The 20,005-nt window shown below is 29.9% G+C and overlaps 1 long non-coding RNA gene across 1 annotated transcript; it reads right to left on the bottom strand.

Annotated features, from left to right (window-relative positions):
• Positions 1–10,436: 10,436 nt before the first annotated feature.
• LOC122269669 (uncharacterized) lies at positions 10,437–14,524 on the bottom strand. Its single transcript, XR_015430036.1, has 2 exons — positions 14,418–14,524; positions 10,437–10,809 (listed from the first exon to the last, which is right to left on the bottom strand). It is a non-coding gene; the product is annotated as an uncharacterized LOC122269669 (long non-coding RNA).
• Between the last annotated feature and the right edge of the window lie 5,481 nt (positions 14,525–20,005).

Genomic DNA, 20,005 nt, shown 5'->3' with positions numbered 1-20,005 from the left:
AAAGATCCAACAAATTAGTGACCCTTATTTTTGAGATGACTACAGAAAATAGTGAAAAAATCGAAGCAACAATCATCGTGGACGCCGAAGCTAATAAAGTAAGCATTAAAATTCCACCTTTTTGGAGAGAGAAACCCGACATTCGGTTTTACCGAGTAGAGGCACAGTTTCAAATAAATAAGATCACAACTGAGGAAACTAGATTTAATTATTTGACATCCCAGCTGGAACCGAAGTAAGCAGAAATTAATTTGGGACATTATTAAAGACACTAAGCCTAACAAACATACCATGGCGAAAGAAAAACTTTTAAATACGTTTAAGGAAAGCGAAAACAAGAGAATTCAGCACTTAGTTACCGGATTAGAACTTGGAGATTACAAGCCGAACCAACTTTTGTAAAAAATGAAAAAATTTAGGAGCAGACGATTTTTTCAGAAAAAGTGCTATAATCTTCATGGCTTGATAAAATGCCGGATTTTATAAGAAATATTCTGCTTGTAAGTGAAGAAAGTTTATATAAACTGTCTATGATGGCTGATAAAATTCACGAAATGAAAACTGGGGAAGAAATATGTACTGTTTCGTCAAATGTTACCTATAATGATGCTTTAATTGCACGAATAGCAGCATTGGAACAGAAAATTGATTCACTGCAAATAAATGACCGTAGCAGGTCCAAATTTAGAAATAAGTACCGAAATACATCTCGAAGTCGCAGTCATTCAATAAAAGCGTTCAATAGGAAAGGTAAATATTGTTACTATCATTTTAAATTTGGTAATCATTGCCGACCTGAGAAATGTTATTCACCATGTGCTTGGCGAGAAAAGTCGGAAAACTCCATGATGCAACAGGATTAGCGGCTACAACTGTTGCTGATGTTAATGAAAGCCGCAAGTTTAGATTATTTGTTAAGGATAAAAATTCAAGATTAAGATTTTTAGTTAATTCAGGGACTGATGTTAGTCTAATACCTGCAACTCATCGAAATAAAACAGTAGAAGATTTTAAACTTTACGCAGCAAATGGAACGGAAATTCCTACTTTCGGAGTTGAAATTTTAAATTTGAATTTAGGACTTAGAAGAGAATTTAAATTTCCTTTTATATTAGCTAAAGTTGATAAACCTACAATAGGAGCTGACTTTTTGAATAAATTTAAACTTTTAATATACATTCACAATAAACAAATTATTGATGGGATAACTAATTCGGCTGTTCGACACCACTTAACGACAGTATCCGTGGATGAGGTTATCAGTACTTTGGATAAAAATTCTAAATATGGTAATTTGTTACAACAATACCCAAATTTAACTAAGCCTAATTTGACAGCATCTAAATGTGAACATGATACTGAACATTTTATTACAACTAAAGGACAACCTACTTATTCTAAAGCTAGACAAATGGATTCAAAACGATTAGAAATAGCAAAACAGGAATTCCAGTATATGTTAGAAAATGATATCATTCGATCATCTAAATCTCAGTGGTACATGGTTCCCTCTACACATGGTACCGAAGAAAGATGGTTCTTCTCGAACATGTGTGGGGACTACCGACACTTGAACGCTCAAACAATACCCGATCGTTATCCTATACCTCGGATAGAAGATTTCCTCCACATTTTAAAGGGTACTAAAATATTTTCTGAAATGGATTTACATAAAGTATATTTTCAAATTCCAATTAATGAAGCTGATAAGCAAAAAACTGCAATAATAACACCCTTCGGTTTATATGAATTTAATGTAATGAATTTCAGCTTGCGTAACGCTCCATCTACATTTCAAATATTTATTAATGAAGTATTCAGAGGACTAAACTTTGTTTTCCCATATTTGGATGATGTTTTAATTGCGTCAACTACGGACGAAGAACACGAAACGCACCTGAAATTAATTTTTCACAAAAGTATGGATTGACACTAAATATTTCTAAATCTGTTTTTGGAGTTAAGGAACTGGAATTTTTAGGTTTTCTAATAACAAACTAAGGATCAAAACCCCTTCCTGAAAAAGTTAAAGCTATTAGCAGTATTAAACTGCCTGAAACTGTTCATCACCTACGAACCTTCCTTAGAATGGTTAATTTCTACCGTCGCTTCTTGAAAAACGCGGCTAGTACTCAAGCCATTTTACATGAATACTTGAAAGGATCAAAGAAAAAAGACAATCAGAAAATAACTTGGAATAAGGAAGCTATTGAGCAGTTTGAAAACTGTAAAAATGATTTGTCAAATGCTGCTGTTCTGTCTCATCCAAATTCTGAATTACCGCTTTCATTGTGCACAGATGCTTCAAATAATGCAGTGGGGGCAGTTTTACAACAACTTGAAAATGATAATTGGAAACCGATTGGATTTTTTTCCAAGAAGCGTAATGACGCACAACAAAATTACGGTACTTACGATCGAGAACTTCTCGGAATCTATTTATCTATTAAATATTTCGAACATATGCTTGAAGGCAGAAAATTCACTGTGTAAACTGACCACAAGCCATTAATCTACGCATTTTTACAAAAGTCAGCTAAAGCATCTCCACGCCAAATTAGACAACTGCAATATATTTCCGAATTCACAACAGAAATTTAATATATTGCAGGGGAAAGCAACGTAGTAGCGGATGCTCTATCAAGAATTGAGGAAATTGCCGTAATGGATTATGACCTAGTTGCCGAAGAACAAGAACAAGATGAAGAATTTCAAACATGTCAAAAATCAACAAGCTTATCATTTAAAAAGTATTCACTTCCATCTGGAAAATACCCATGGTGTGATACTTCAACGCAGCAGATCAGACCATATGTACCTAAAAAGTTCCGCATGAAGATATTTTATCAGTTTCACGGATTTTTCCATCCAGGAATTAAATCTACAATGTAATTAATTTCCTCAAAGTTTATGTGGCCAAATATAAGGAGAGATGTCCAGCTATAGACAGATAGACAAACTGGATGGAAGCTATTCCGTTTTAAAACATTACTGCAGAAACGATATCGAGAACTTTTTATAGCGGTTGGATAGCAAGATTCGGAGTACCTTGGAAGCTTATTATTGATCGTGGAACCCAATTTTCATCCGAAATATTTCGAACCTTGTCAAGAATTTGCGGTATTAAGCTTTCACGTACCACAGCCTATCATCCGCAATGCAACGGCAAGGTAGAGCGTTTACACAGATCTATGAAGGCTGCTTTAAAAGCACATAACAATATATCTTGGAGTGAAACGTTACCAACAGTGCTCTTGGGTTTACGAACTGCGATCAAGAAAGATACTAATTATACTATTGCAGAAATGGTGTATGGAGAGAATATTAAACTTCCTGGAGAATTTTTTGAGGCAAATATACAATTTACATCACCAGGAACTTTTATAAGTGATTTACAAAAAGCTATGGAATCAGTTAGACCAATCGAAAACCAACACAATAATAATTCTAAAATATTTGAACATAAAGATTTGAAATCAACTTCTCACGTTTTTATTCGCACAGACAGAAGCCACTGGAAGCACCATACCAAGGCCCCTATACAGTTAACAACCGAACACCAAAATATTTTACCCTTCTGATAAAGAATAACGAAGTAAATGTAACAATAGATAAATTGAAGCCAGCTTACATATTACCAGAAGAAAATGCTGAGGAACCTCATCTATTTCTTTATCAATTTCTTTTTCATCTCGAATTTCCGCAAACAACTCAGTTCTCTCATTCCCTTCAGATATAAGTAATTGCTTTCGTTTTTCTGATATGATTCTTAACAATTTCTCTTCATCGCTCATTTTTGTCTCAATTTTTGCAAAATCATTGCATGACTGAGTAAACGTTCTCACCTCTTTCAATACTTCCATTTTCACTCAGATTCAGTAATAGTCGTTTCCCAAAACCACAACAGAAATCCTGTCGCGGGAGCCATATATATATAAAAAATAAAAAAAATTTAAAAATGACCTCAAATAAAACTCAAAGGACTTCGAATCAAATAATTAAGAAAACTCTACGCTTAATAAAAAGGATTGACTCAAAAACTAACTTACAGCATCGCGATTCCAAAGGAAAATCTTAAACTCACTCAAAAACTATTCACATTCCAAAACTATCATCGTGGCAACCACAAAACTCTATTCGTTGGTTTCTACTAACTGACATATAACAAGTGAATTATTTTACAAAAAATACGATGCGCATAAGCAAATAATATCTTACAAATGGCCAATGATAAAATTCCATTTCTTAAATGTCACCGAATTTAAAAATCAAAAATCAGGCTTCGTAAAAAGTTTCCAATTCCACTCATTCAGCCTCATGTTGAATTTCGTATTCTTAGAGTCCTTCGTTCACCCACAATTCGGTATACAGACACACACACTTTTTAAGCGTAAAAAATTACGGTTTTATTATGCGTAAAAATTACGTAATTATATGTAAAATTTACGTATATATGTAAAAATTATATATATATAAGACGTAATAATACGTAAAAATTATATTATGTGTAAAAATTACGGTTTTGAAACCTGAAACTTAAATAGAGCCGTGATGGCTCATGTGATAGATCGTTTTCCAATGAGGTGAACCGGGTTCGAATCCCAGCGGTGGCTGATGGATACATTCAGCTTGCACCGACCACGGTGCTGAAATGACATAACATCAGAAGTAGACTGATCATGGGTTAGAGTCCCTTTGCAGTCAGGCTAACCGTGGGAGGTTCTTGTGATCTCCATGTAACGCAAATGCGGGTTAGTTCCATCAAAAAGTCCTCCACGAAGACAAGTTTCTCCCAATACGTGATACAGGATCTCTTCTGGATTGGGTTCAAAATTGCGATGCTCCGGAGTTGAACATTAGCAGTCATCATCTGTTCAATGACGGTTATAAAATAAAATATAAACCTAAATAACGGGAAAAGCAAAGATAACTTAAATAAAAAAAAAAAGAAAATTTGGTACCCAAGTCCAAATTTATAGAGGAAATTTCTTGACTACGGAGTATCATGAATTTATTGGCACCCATATCAGCTTCTCCGGGATTAAATATTCCCAAATGCAGTTTTTCTCCCCTAAGTGGAACTATAAAAAACGTTCTCTTTTTTCAGTTAATAATTTAAGGTGTCAAAAATATTTTTTGATGACCTGTGTGCACGATAGTGTTTATTTTAAATTTTTAACCCCATACGAAGAGAAAGGGTAATCAGCTAGCTGGAAATGAAAATTAATCTCCTTAATTTCTTAGTTTCTATACACTGCCCTCCGTTTATTATGAAAGTTCACACAAATGACTGATTCCAATAATCATTAGAAATAACAAATCTTGTACTCTCATACTTTTGGCTCAATTTTTCACGCATATGAATATACAGTATGATTAATAAAAGCAAATTTAAAAAGGTGAAAATTAGAAATTTTAATTAAAGTCAGTGTAATTACAGTCGGACTTCCATTTTGCGATTTTTTTCGAAGAACTAAGCACATTTTGCAAATTCCTTTGTAAAATAACTTCCACATATCGAAGTGAATTTTCTATTGAACGAACTTTTCTTTGAGATATCCTCTCCCTATTTCCCAAAATATTTCAGAACATTTCAAATTTGTTAACGCATTTTATTGGGAAACGACCTTGAATTGATTTTCGAAGCCACTTTAACTTTTAGATAATCCATTTGCATTACAAACGAAAGACTCAGACAAAATTAACGGATTTTATCTGTTGCCATTAAACTTAAGAACGCATGTGGTAATGTATGCTTAAAATTACTTTTATAATAAATGCAGCTCTAATTTAATACATAAATTTAGAATAATTTTTTTTTTAGTTGGAAATGTATGTTGCATGATAGTGTAACACTGGATAATGTTTTGCTCAATTCTTGTTTCCATGCAGATTTCTTTTATGACTAAGATTTATAAAATAAATAGTAGATGCTAGTTTGCAAGATAAATGTGTATCCATTGCTAATTTAATTATGTCTAGGGTTTAGGAATTTAAAACCTGTTTTGTGTTGTTTAAGTATTTCAAAATATGATTTTCTATTTAACGAATATTCCATATAATGAACTTATTTACGGGGTTTTAAGTGACTTCATTAAATAAAGGTCCGACTATTTATTTTTTATGTTAATAGGGTTATAAATATACACCCATTCTGGTCTTCATCGAGTCCTTAATGCTGATAAAAAAAGAAAGGAAATCTTTTCAGTTTATATACCTAAAATGAGTAGTAAGATTTATTTTCTTAGTGTCGTTCCACACCTAGTCGTTAAGGCCAAGACTCATGAGAACGTTCAATTTCTTAGATCACGAATGTCATTTCTAGAGCAAAAGTTCCTTCACCCTTCAAGCAAATTTCGATGAGTTATGACTCCGGCTACCTCAAATTTCATAAACTGAACAATCAGTTAATTTAATTCTTTAGATTTTGAAAAATAAATAAATTACGGTATGTTAATTGTTTTAAACCGTTTGATTCTTTGTATTATATTTTTTTAAATGACTGATTCTGTCAGCTAATGTAATGCATGATTTATTAAGTAGCGGAAAATAAATAAGTAACCTTCTGTTAAATTAAAGCGTACAGAAACGTTGTTGTTCTCTCTTCAAGGAGTGCCTAGTAGGTAGTTGGACGTTCTTTGTTAACAACACAGCACAAGTCAATGGGGTCCCATCAAAAAGAATGTTGGTTTATGTTGGTTTCAGTGTTATTTATGATGGTCCAACAGCATTTGATGGGCCCCATCGTCCAACATTTGCCATTATGTCTTCAGGGTTTTTGAGATGCTAGCAAACTTCCATCACTCCATGATGGAAAATGCTACGTCAATACTATGATGGTTAGACATCAAACGAAGTTTGATTTTGATGGACCAGCAAAATTGTAGAATCTCACACTTGAAAATGTTGTTCAACTTCTATAATGGTCACGTATTATGGAATGTTTACTGCTGTTGGACCAACAGCATCCATCATTTCATGTTGGAAGTTGATGTCATAATAATTCGATGGACAACCCATAAGAAACTTTTGCCATTGCTGGTCCAACAATGCCCATCACTTCATGATGACACGTGGTGGTTTCAGTGTTAGGATGGTTAACCATCAAATGAAGTTAGTTACTGTTTGGCCAACAGCATCCGTCATTTCCTGTTTGAGGCTGATGTTTAACTCATTTGGTGGTCATCCCATAAAATATGTTTGGCATCGTTGGTCTCCATCACTTTATGATGGATCATGATGTCTTTTTGCTATGACGCTCAATCACCAAATGAAGTTGGTTTTTATTGGACCAACATATTTATGAAGGCGGCATATATGTGATGCCACAATTGGCATTTACATATTTCCTAGCCTTTAAAATATCTTTAATGACTTTAACTTACTTTTTTTAATCATTCTTAATCGAATTATATTTAAATTAAATCAATGAGTTCATCTTTATAAAAGCGAATATTATATGTTAAATATTTTATGTTCGCTTTTATAAAGATTAACTCACTGATTTAACTAAAATATAATTCGATAAAGAATAATTAAAAAAAAAGTAAGTTTAAGTCATTAAAGATATTTTAAAGGCTAGGAAATATGTAATGACAATTGTGGCATCACAATATTCTTCTACCAAAATGTTCTTGGCCCTCCGGAAGATGAGCTAGATGCCGATTTGTTGTCTGCCTGGAAAGGGATTTTATCATTTAAAGAGTGGTTAGTTAAAACACCATAAAAAAATAAAGAAGACAGTGGGTAAATTCTTGAGAAGACCAAGGCCCACTCAGAGCTGTCGAGCCAATAAAGAAGAAGTAAAAGAAGTAGTAGGTAATGTAGAGATGACCTAGGTAATGTGAGAAATGAAATAATTGTTTTTTTTTTTTTTTTTTTTTTTTTTTTGGTAGTTTAACGAATCATACTTTATCGGCACAGTAGCTAGATAGTATGTAGAGCTACTGATATCTATACGCTTCAGTAATAACCTTTATACAAACCGTCAACCGCTGTATTATCTCGAAAGACGTTTCCCTTTTTATAAATTTAGGTAGAAGAAAATTTTTATAAATATTCCGTCTTACTACAGCTTTTTATTTGTCTGTTTGTTTTTTATGTCTTCTAACATCGACCTTAATGTTTTTCAAATTTAGTAAATTTCCTAAGAAAATGTCATAACATAGTATCATCATTTTAGACTAAATGGTGTATGATTATAAAGATAAAAGAAAGAACATTTATTATTTGTACAGAAACTTCGCCATGTCAACTTTCATTCATCATCCTACTCGCTGACCTTCTCAAAGAAAGAATACCGTTATATGCTTCGGCGATCATTTTTAATCGCCGCATGGCGGTCATTGGACTAAATTGTAACAAAAAAAAAATCAGAATCTTTCAATCCCTTTTTTTTCATGTTTATTGTGATTCAAATAAGTGCATTTTACGAGGTCAACTGTGGATTTAGTAAAACATTTTGCTAAATATTTATGTTCTTCATCTTTTTTTTACCCAATAGAAAAATGGGGCTTGGTTTGGATTTCATGGCGTCCTCACTTTTCAATTACAATAATCAAAAGTAATAGTAAACAGTGCTCATGCGTTGCTATGGCTACCAATGCTGTTTGATAATTTTTTTAGAATTATTTTTTAAACTTTTAATGTTATTATGCATTAAGTGGGTGAATTTATTTTTGAAATATGGGACCAGAGATATCCAATAAATACTTCTTTAGATGTGAATGAAAGAGAATTTCATTATTTGAACGATATTTTTGTTTCGATTGTTTTAATTAACAATCATAAATTCTAACCTACAGTTCAGACTGGATCGTTATCAATACTACATAATTCAGGTGAATATCACAAATAAAGAGGCTCCAAACTGATTGACACGGTCCCAAAAGGTAAAGTTGAAGCAACAAAAAAACGATGCCAAGGCCTGAACTTACCGAGGTTGAGAAAGTAAAAGCAAAAGAACGTAGCCGGGAATACCTTAAGCGTTACACTGTAAAAAATTTCGAGCTATGCGGCACCAAATATTGGTATTCATTTGCTGGCTACATAAAGTCGTGCTCAGTTTTACTATATATTGGTGCTTTCACTAGTTCCAAACAACGAGAGAAGGTTGCACCAAAAATCGGAATTTTGAAAGAGCCTAAAAGCGGCGAAAGGTTGCACCAAAAATAAGTGTTTTGAAGGGAACTAAAAAGCGAGGAAGGTTGCACCATTATTAAATATTTTTAAAGCGGCGAAAAGCAGATAAAGTTAGTATCATTAATAAATATTTATTGAAAAAAGAGAAGATAATTTAAATCAAATTATAATTAAATTATTTAAATCTATAAAAATTAATAAAACTATTTTTATTTTAGATGTGTTATGTAATATATATATATATATATATATATATTAAATAATACATCTAAAATAAAAATAGCTTCTTGAATTTTTATATATTTAAATAATTAAATTATAATTTGATTTAAATTATCTTCTCTTTTTTTATAAATATTTATTAATGATGCTAACTTTATCTGCTTTTTGGCGCTTTAAAAATATTTTCGTTCATATGAAAACTTTTTCTTTCTTCAAATTGATATATGTAAAATTTAATAATTTTTTACATTTCATTTAAAGCACGAACCGATGCTATAGAGTTAATACCGTATGTAAATAAAAAGAATTTTAATTTTGGGCTGAATCAAATTCTTATTACTATGTATTTTGAAATAATTTTATTATTTAAAAATGAAAATATTACTTTCACAAGTAAAAATTTATATAAAAAAGTAGACGAATATTGTATTGATCAACCCCCAATCTCTAATTAAGGAAACATTCCAATATTAATTACATTGGAGTATGGAAATATTAAATTTGAAGTAAATTAAGAAATGTAAAAATAATGAAATAACTTGGAAATATTAGCAAAAAATATACAGATCAATATTTAAACATAATTTATTCATTTACAATCACTTTGATATTTGTATACATAGACAGAATGTAACAATTTTTAAGCAAAATCTTAAAATTTAAATATATTATACTTTTTATACATATCACAGCATTCATTAAAAAAAAATACAAAATATTCACTCAGAAATATGATCGATAGTATGTTTTTGTTACTAAGAGAGTGCATTCAATTCAAACTTATTTTAAATTTACAGTAATTTAAAATAAAAATTATGTTATGCCTCAATGTTTAGAGTTTTGAAATTTGGGATCATCTGAAAATAATTTTCTATATTTTAATAAGATACTAAATTTCTTGGCATATTCTGCCTCATCTGAATTAAAATCTACAATATAGCTAAATTACTTTTTTACAAGCATAATTTACTACTTGATAAAAAGAGTAAAATTTCCCACAGTTTGAAAAAAAATACTGTAATTTTTTTTTTATAAATTAGTAAATGATGGTGAGTATTTGAGAAAAAACAATATTTTTATTACATATTCATGATTATAGATTTTCTGGTGTTATTACTTTAACTATATCACATTTTTTAGTTGATTGTAAAAAACACAACAAGTTTTAAAAAGATTACACACAAATAAAATTTTGGAGCCTATTTACAAAAGAATAATTGTTTTTCCAAGCACAGGTTCTTCATTCTCAAAACTTGAAACTATACACATTCCTTGTTTGTAAGCTGTTCTTGAAACTAGCACTTTTCAAGTGTGAAAAAACTGTTTATAACCTTCTGGAATTCTGGTGATTTTGGCTGAATCAATTGGTTCGGCACTGGGTATAACAATATTTTTTCCTGTGTCTCTTTCTCAATTAAAATCATTGAAGTTGTTGGTATCTTTATGCTAATGAAAGAAAATTAAAAATAATGTAATTTATGCTAATAAAATGTACAGAAGAAACAAAATTTGAATCCTTACTTTTTTAAAACATAGAAAGATAAATCAAAGAAAGTCATATTTTAATTACTATTTTTAAAATACAATATAAAGAAAATTGAGAAATTGTAGTTCTCGTGTAAAAAAATTTTAAAACATTTCACTACCTTAAAAAACAAAAATTTCGAGACCAACTATTTATACAGGGGAGGGAGGGATTTTTATCTTAAGCCTCCTTTTACCCACAAAGATTCCGGAAAGGAATGAAAGATATTGATATTTTAAAATATTATTATTATTATTTTTGTTAAAATGCGCTAAAACACCAAAATAGAATTTCTCCACTTGAGAAATTGTGAATTGAATTTTATGCAGAGCGGCACAGTAAAAAATTTACTGAAGGAACTGTAAACAGTTAAAATAATAAATGAGCAAATTGATCATCACTTGTATAGATAAAAGAGTTCGTGTTGAGTCTAAGAGGGTGGAATCTGGCTGACGATTAACACACAAGCAGTAGTCATGTGGATAGTATTAAAACTCCACATGTATACTGTTTGTGAGGGTTGCCTTTTTAACTAAAGGTCTTTTGTTTCATAGAAGCACATATATTTCAGAATAAAAAAATTTCACTTTTGTAATTAAAATGAAACTTTTCAAAAACAAATTATTTAAAAAAGCAAAAACAACTGTAAATATTATAAAGAATACGTATACAATACAAAACAAATGAAATAAAACAAAAATACGACCACCGAAGCCGACGTCTTCAGGGGGTACCGGCCCCGGTAGCCATTAAAAACAAAACCATTTCTATTTGAGGGAGAAGCAAAAGCTTAAAATATCTCCCTCAGTACCCCGATGGTTTTGTATAGAGGTCCAGGAAAAACAAGATACATTCAAAAGAATAAACAAATTACGAAAAGAAAATCAATAAAAATCATCAGAAAATTAAAAACTCACAGTCACAGGTCAAGAATCAACTTCAAAAGCGGAGGAAAAGAAAACACTAAAAACTGAAAAACAACGCCCCCTATAATAATGCGCAGTAAAAGTTTAAAAATGATATGAAAAGGTCAGGAGAAGGAGATACGTAGATAAATTAATAGAATGCTTAACTGGGGCTGCTCAGTTAAGACTAGAATTGCGCCCTGTTAAAAGAAAAATTATAAAAAAACCTAAAAACCATCAATCATTTTTTTAATTAAAAAATTAACATTACAAAAATTAAAAGGAAAATCATTTTTACTCAAATTATTTAAAAAATTATCCACAGCTTCTCGAAAACTTTCAACATTATTACAAATTTTCTTGATCCTAACTAATTGCGAAAAAACAAGATTTTTGAATATTTTACTACACAAATTAGTTTTAAAGTTGCAGAAAAAAATAACATTAAAATTAAAGGCTTTTCTTTTATCAAACACACCAATTTTAATAAAATTGTTAACAATATCAATTTTAAAATCTAAATATTCAATATTAAAGCAATTTTCATTAGTTTTTTTCAGGACCAAATCACCAGGATAAATTGTATAAATAAAATTAAAATCGTCACAATTAAACAAAATCAAATCATCAATATATCGGAAAGCATTAAGTACTTTATGTTCAAGAAATTTAGCCTCAAAAAAGTGCAAAAAAATGTTGGCAAAAGCCCCAGAAAAGGAATTACCTTGTGGAATTCCAATAATTTTTTTATAAAAATCTAAACCATTAAAAAGAACATTCTCAAAAAGATTAAACTTGCATAAATCTAACCAGTTAAACCTATCAATTTTTTCATCAAATAAATACTTGTCATAAATACCTTCACAAATCTCAATAATTTTTTCATGTGGTATGCTGGTATACAAATTTTCAAAATCAAAAGTGTTAATGCTGGAAATATCATTACTTTTAATAAAATCCAAAACTTCAACATTACTTTCAATAATAATATTTTAAGCAAAATAATTTTTAAAAAACAAAAAAACCTTTTACTAATATCAGAATTATAACTATTAGTACCACATGCTATAAACCTAAATTTAATTGGATTTTTATGAAATTTAACTATTGGAAATAAATATGGAAATGTAATCCTATTTAATTTAAATTTAAATTTTTTACCAAATGCAATAATTCTTTTTTCAATAACTTTTTTATCTTCTTTTAACTTTAAATAGGTATTATTTGCATTATATTCTCCAATAATCAATTTTTTAAAAAAATATTTACACATAATACAAAAATTATTTCGTAATTTGTTTATTCTTTTGAATGTATCTTGTTTTTCCTGGACCTCTATACAAAACCATCGGGGTACTGAGGGAGATATTTTAAGCTTTTGCTTCTCCCTCAAATAGAAATTGTTTTGTTTTTAATGGCTACCGGGGCCGGTACCCCCTGAAGACGTCGGCTTCGGTGGTCGTATTTTTGTTTTATTTCATTTGTTTTGTATTGATACTTTTTTCTGAAATTTCTGCTGCTTTTTAGCGCGTTTTTTTCAAAGAAGTTTTTTCCTTTTGATCTTAATTATTTGTGTTTTCTTTCAGTAAAGAATACGTATGACATTTTTGAGGATCAATGAAAACGTTCAATTTCATGGTTATATTATCCTTCCCCTCACCCGCAAAACACAAATGTGGGCTAAATTAATATATTTAAAGCTACAAAAAATAAAATAAATAAGTAAAAATTAAAAAAACATCGAAAAATAAGTATCTAAAGCAGAGTATCTATGAGTATCAAAGTATTTTTTTATATGTATTTAATAAAAAAGATATATTTATTATCTTTTTAAATACAATACTTTGTTTCATTGAAAAAAAATTTCTTAGTTAAAAAATATTAATAATAAAATATATTTTAAGAAAAAATTCTAATAAGAAATCAGTTAATTTCTAAAGGTTCTAAAACAAATCTTATTCTTGTCGGTGTTTTGTTCTAAATTTCAGTAAGGTATTATTGGCGAATTAAAAAAAAATATCGCTTTGTTTTCTTTAGCGCCAATATTACCCACTAAGTTTTTCTCCTACCTCGTGCGCTCAGAGAACGTAAAGAGAAATCTAGTTTCCATGACAACGGTTAGTATTAATTTGAGGTGAATAATTCGCATTGAAAATTTTACAACAGAAGCACTTTAGAATGTATAGACCAAAATTCGTGTAATTATGGGACATTACAAACGAAAAAGAGCAAAATAGAACATGAAAATCAAAACAAAAGCAGAGATATATGGATAAAAAGTTTTAATCCTAACAGAAAGCACATACGAATTTTTTTGATCGGTAGAATGAAATAAAAACACGAACCTAGAAAATTTTCACCGGCAGTGAATTTGGCGGAAAGCTATGCTCCTTTAGCCAAATAAACTGTAAATGCACTTTCTGTGCACATAAAATCGTTATATCTCCTTATTTACTGAAAAAGAGCTAATATAGATTTTAAAATATTTAATTATTCATACAACGAAACAGTTTCCTATTAGAAATTTGAAGCTAACACTTTCGGAACAGACAACAAAATTTTTAAAGTTGATATTAAAGAAATGAACTGTAATTAATGCAAATAATTAAGAAAAGTTTACTTACCTTCAAAAGAAATGGACAATTTTAAAGACAACTTGCATGAGATGATATCAAGATTCAACAACAAAGTCGTCCATCTTGTCAACAACTACGTAATAAGTCATCGGTCACGTGCCTGTCATAGTACAAAAGTTTGGTGCAATCGATTGCGCCATAAACGCATTTCTTGATCATATTTTCCAATTTATGGTGCAACCTAGATAAATCAATTTTTGATTTATCCTATTTATGGTGCAACTAGCAAACTTTGCACCAAGTATTGGATAAACATTAACGGAGATTTTTTACAGTGTACACGCAAACGGAAAAACGAAAGGATTCCGTTCTCAAACGCAAGCATGAAGCCCGTCCCTCACAAAAGTGGTTGAGAGAATTGAACCCTACCGAATGGTGACTCTCCAAACCCCTTTCATGCAAATACGACAACAGAGTGTTGATCCCCAAGTCAGGGATAAAAGGATCCATTGTCAACAAACCCAATAAATTGCACAATGTCTTCCACGCAATGTAAATGATTCATGTAAAATTGAGAAAAAAAACCTAGATTTCAAATCTTATTTCTTAAATGAGCATGTGAATCCGAAACGGCCCATACAGCACATTGACTTCGTTATGACATCCTAAAGTTGTCATCTTTAGGATTCTGTGACTTCCAGAGGAAGTTCTATATTTACCGCTAAATGTCCTACGGATGTCATCTGCGTGTTAGAATGTCCCACCTGCAGATATCTTAATGATGTCATAACTAGGACAGTTTCAGGATACCTTTAGAACGCTTTAGGATGGCATTAGGACATAATAAGATCTGTTTAGTAAGGATTTAGGTAACTTGTGGGATGCATGTTGGAAATGGTATGATAGTAATAGGAGGGTGTCTTATTTTGGAAATAAATTTCATCTTTGAAATTTTTATTAATTTTAGCAACTTAAATAAGGTTTTTCTTTTAAATTTACTGAATTAGAGGTCAGAAAAATGTTTTCTAAATGAAAAAAAAGGTGATAGTTTTTAATTTGTATACCACTCTATTTTTCCAGAAAAATGGGCTATTCCTCTACTATTTTTTTTAGGAAAATTAGTAAAGGAAAAGGGAGTAAAACAGTTAATAAACAAACGTATCTAAAGAAAAGAATAATGTATCATTTTAATACAAAAATATGCAAGATAATTGGATTTCACATTTCTATTGCTTGGAATAAAAACTTGGCCATTATTAAAAAGTCTAATTGAATGTACCCTTTGAACACCAAGGAAGGTTACCATTCTCCTAATTAGCGTTAGTTTTCTGTAAAGAATATTTCTTATTAAATTAAATTATGAGACTTATTGAATCTTTTATGTACATTGTAATTTATGATTGCTTCATTATTGCTCATATTGTTTAATGTAGTAGATATATTAAATATCTTATAATAAAATAATGAATAATTTTTATTTTAATGTTGCTCTAATACTGAGAACTTCGCATTAATATTTAAATTTCTCGTATGATCAGTTGAAACTAGTTAATTGGCAAAATAATTCTCATTACATTCTTCTGCAAAATTTACTAAAAAACATTTTATATTATAAATAGTTTAAATGAAGTTGTGACTATTTTATCAAAAACTCAAAATAGATGTTTATGGATCACATACTTTATTGTTTAGTTATTGTGTCAATGATGCAATTTAAAAAAACAAATAAAATTAGAAAATTATCTGTTTTTATACACAAACTAAAACAGCTGTTGCCATGTTTTGCTGAAGAATTGTAAGCTGAAGGCATACTTAAATCAGTATCTTGAAAATATTAAAAATAACTTGTTTTAAGGATTTATCTATTTTTTGCAGCATAAATTTAGTGTATGCAAATAAAGATGAGAATAGAAAAAAATAAACAATATTAGAATCACATAAGTGAAACTTTTATTTACACTATTATTTCCTTAATTTTTTTACAGAATAAACTCTTCTTTCTTTAGCATGGCGCAACCAGCCTCTAATAATGCTTCAACTTCATTTACTTTAGTGTATGTGAAAACATTGCAAACAGCTTCTAAAACATAACAAAAAGAAAATATAAACAAACCAGTAGGTATTTTCATGAATAAACATAAAATTATTTCAGAACCTATTTAAAAGGTATCTCAAACTAAATTAGTAGAAGCCCAGATTTCTGTTACTCTCAGGGAAAATATTATGGGGTAACCTTGTTAAGCTGCTTTTTCAATTGCCCATCATACGTAACTTAATACTAGTTCACAAAAAATAAAATGATTTGATACATGTTTGATTCATTGTTATAAGAATAATCTAGTAACAACAACTGTAATAATGATAAAGCTATTAGTACACACAAGTGCAAGTCAAAAAAAGTGTTGGATAACTGAAGTATCGTATGATTACCATTCTACTATGACTGGAAAAGAAGATGGTGATACTAATAACAATATTATTTCAAACAACACACTCATAAATTATTCCAATGTTTGAAATTTATAAACTCATTGAAAATTCATGGAATACTAAATTTATAGTATATTAAAAAGTTTGGCGACTTTAGCAACACAAATTTTAACTATATACTGTCAAACTACAAATGGAATAATATATATATATATATATATATATATATATATATATATATATATATATATATATATATATATATATATATATATATATATATATATATATATATATATATATATATATATATATATATATATATATATATATATATATAAAACAGGGATTAAATATTACCAATAATTGCACCTGACACTCTGTAACCAAAAATTCTTTTTTTTCATTATTGCCCATCCAGCTTTAGAGTTCAACAACATCATCAGGCATGATGTGACGAATAGCTTGTCTTGTACTTTTTTTAAAATCAGTTCTATCAAGACTTTGCAATCTAGCAGACTATGAGAAAGAAAAAAAATTATACAAATAAAAATATTTTAAAAAAGCAAATTGACATGTAAATGATATAATTAATAAAAATTTATTTTAAAGAAAACAAAATTTCATTCTGAAAATAGTTTATCGTAAATATTTATTAATTTTAAAAATCCCTATGGACCGCATTTTTTACACAAGGGAACGCTGCAAGCTCTATACGCCTATACTTCTAGGTTACTGTTTCGGGTGTATTTTAAAGTCATTTGGCTCACAACGCGATCATTGTGTTTTGAGAACTTGCAAGAGAACATTGTGATTCTTGCAAACGTGGTATTTGATTACTTATTACTTGTGTTTACAATGCTAAAGGTGCTAACACTAACGTAAGATGATGCACAGCTTGCAACAAGAACAAACAATAATAAACAAATTGAAAGAGGCCAAATCAGGATTGCCAAAAAAAGGAGTTATTCAAAATCTAGCAACCATGTCACCTTTTTCGCAATGCATCTCTAAAGAAATGAAACAAATTTTCACTTCTTACTCACCAGAATTACTTATCGTTACTATCTTATGAAATACAACAGATTTGAGCTTAAAAATTATATAATTTATTTCTTTTGTTAAAAACAAAATTATCAGTTTGAAAATATAGCCTAGCAGAATAAGCAGTAGCAAGTATTGAGTTGGAGATTGTTATTGTTTACATTTATATTGAAAACACCATTCATAGACAATTTATAGACAAAACTTTGTAAAAAATGGTAAAATAACAATATACTAAATAATGAAGATGAATAGCAACATTGAAATAATTTAAATGGCATTTCATTTGTAATTAGAAGAAATGATTAATTTAGGGTTACCAAAAAAATTGAACTTAAAGGAAGAAAACAAAAATAATAGAAAGAATGAGTTATCAGAACAGATAAAAATTTGCCTCACGAAATAATAAAAGTAAAACTTCCTCAATAATTATGAAAAATTAAATAAACCACGCATTTAAACATTTAGTAATGTATGTAAACATTGCAAATGAGATATTAAAGATAATGACGGGGTTCAAGTACACTTATAAATCAAATATATAAATAGATTATAAAAAAAAAGAAAGATAAACAAAAAAGAAACTAATAAGATATTTGAGCTTATAAATACCTTATTGTTTAGATTTCAGTAGCAGAATAGCTCTTGTCACTGGATAAAAGAAATAACATTAACGGCAAAGTTGAAGTTAACACGCATGCGCTGAACGATGATCCTACAAGACTCCTAAAACACTCCTTTGAAAGGCCTGTCATATTGCTGTCTATTTGTGACATAATACGAAATTCTTTCTTCTGACACTTTACGGATATGACTGTTCCAGGAGTGTTCGGAATGTTTTGGGATGTCTTTAGGACGAAATTTGCTGTATGGGGGGGGGTGTGATGTAGCCTACAATCTCCATCAAGCACCATTGCACCAATCCAAAAATGTTAAAATTGATATCGATTGGCTGTTCAATGTCTATTCAGTCATCAAAAGAATTTACGCAGAATTTGCCTGATCTGCACTTAAATATGTCTGCGAAATTGTGTACCGAGCAGAGCAGTTCAGGATTAACAGTTAAAGATGTCCAAGATAAAAACACAATAAAGTTTCTTTTCTAAAAAAAAAAATTAGACAACAACCATTTTGCCGAGGGATGACCAGAAAGTTTATCACCAGAAAGTTTATCCTAACTGAACACTTTTACAGTCGGACCTCTATTTAATGAAGTTGCTAAATCCTGATGAAAAGTTTGTTACACGGAAAATTCGTTTAATAGAAAATTACCATTTGAAATAATTAAATAACACAAAACAGGTTTTAAATTCATCAACACTAGACATAGTTAAAATAGCAATTGATACACTTTCGTCTTGCAAATTATTATCGACTATCGTGCACTGTAAAAAATTTCGAGCTGTGTTGCGCCAAACATTGGTATTCATTTGCTGGCTACATAAAGTGGTGCTCAGTTTTACTATATATTGGTGCTTTCACTAGCTCCAAACAACGAGAGCTGGTTGCACCAAAAATGGGTATTTCAAAAGAATCTAAAAGCAGCGAAAGGTTGCACCAAAAATAAGTGTTTTGAAGGAAATTGCACGTTTTTGGTATTTTTATGTGATACTACACCATGATTTGGTATTTTTGAAAGGAACTAAAAGCAAGGAAGTTGCACCATTATAAGGTGTTTTTAAAGTGCTAAAAAGCAGGGTAAGGTTGCCCCATTATCAAGTATTTTTAAAGCGCCAAAAAGCAGAGAAAGTTAGCATCATTACTAAATATTTACTAAAAAAGAGAAAAAAATTTAATCAAATTTCATATAAATCAAATTATAATATAATTATTTAAATCTGTAAAAATTTAAAAAAAAACATTTATAGTTTTTTATATATATACGTAACCTGTCTTCAATATTGACCCAACATTCCCCCTAGAAAACTAGTAAACACAGCCTCTTCTCCAGACAAATGGCAAGGGAGATTTTTTCATAGACAGGCAGTGGTCAGAAAATTTTCCTTAACTTCTTTATGAACCTGTGGTGCCACAATAGGCATAACGTATATTCCCTAGCTTCTAAAATTTCTTTAATTTTTTTAAAGCTATCACGAAACCATATCCTCTTCAGTTTTCGAGCTGACCCTCAAAATTTCACAATCATTGGCAAAAATCAGGTT

Source organism: Parasteatoda tepidariorum, chromosome 10, assembly GCF_982258835.1.
Source record: "Parasteatoda tepidariorum strain Cologne lab strain chromosome 10, Ptep-v5.0, whole genome shotgun sequence".
NCBI lineage: Eukaryota > Metazoa > Arthropoda > Arachnida > Araneae > Theridiidae > Parasteatoda > Parasteatoda tepidariorum.
The sequence above is the reverse complement of the archived record's forward strand: the minus strand, read 5'-3'. Positions and strand labels throughout refer to the sequence as shown.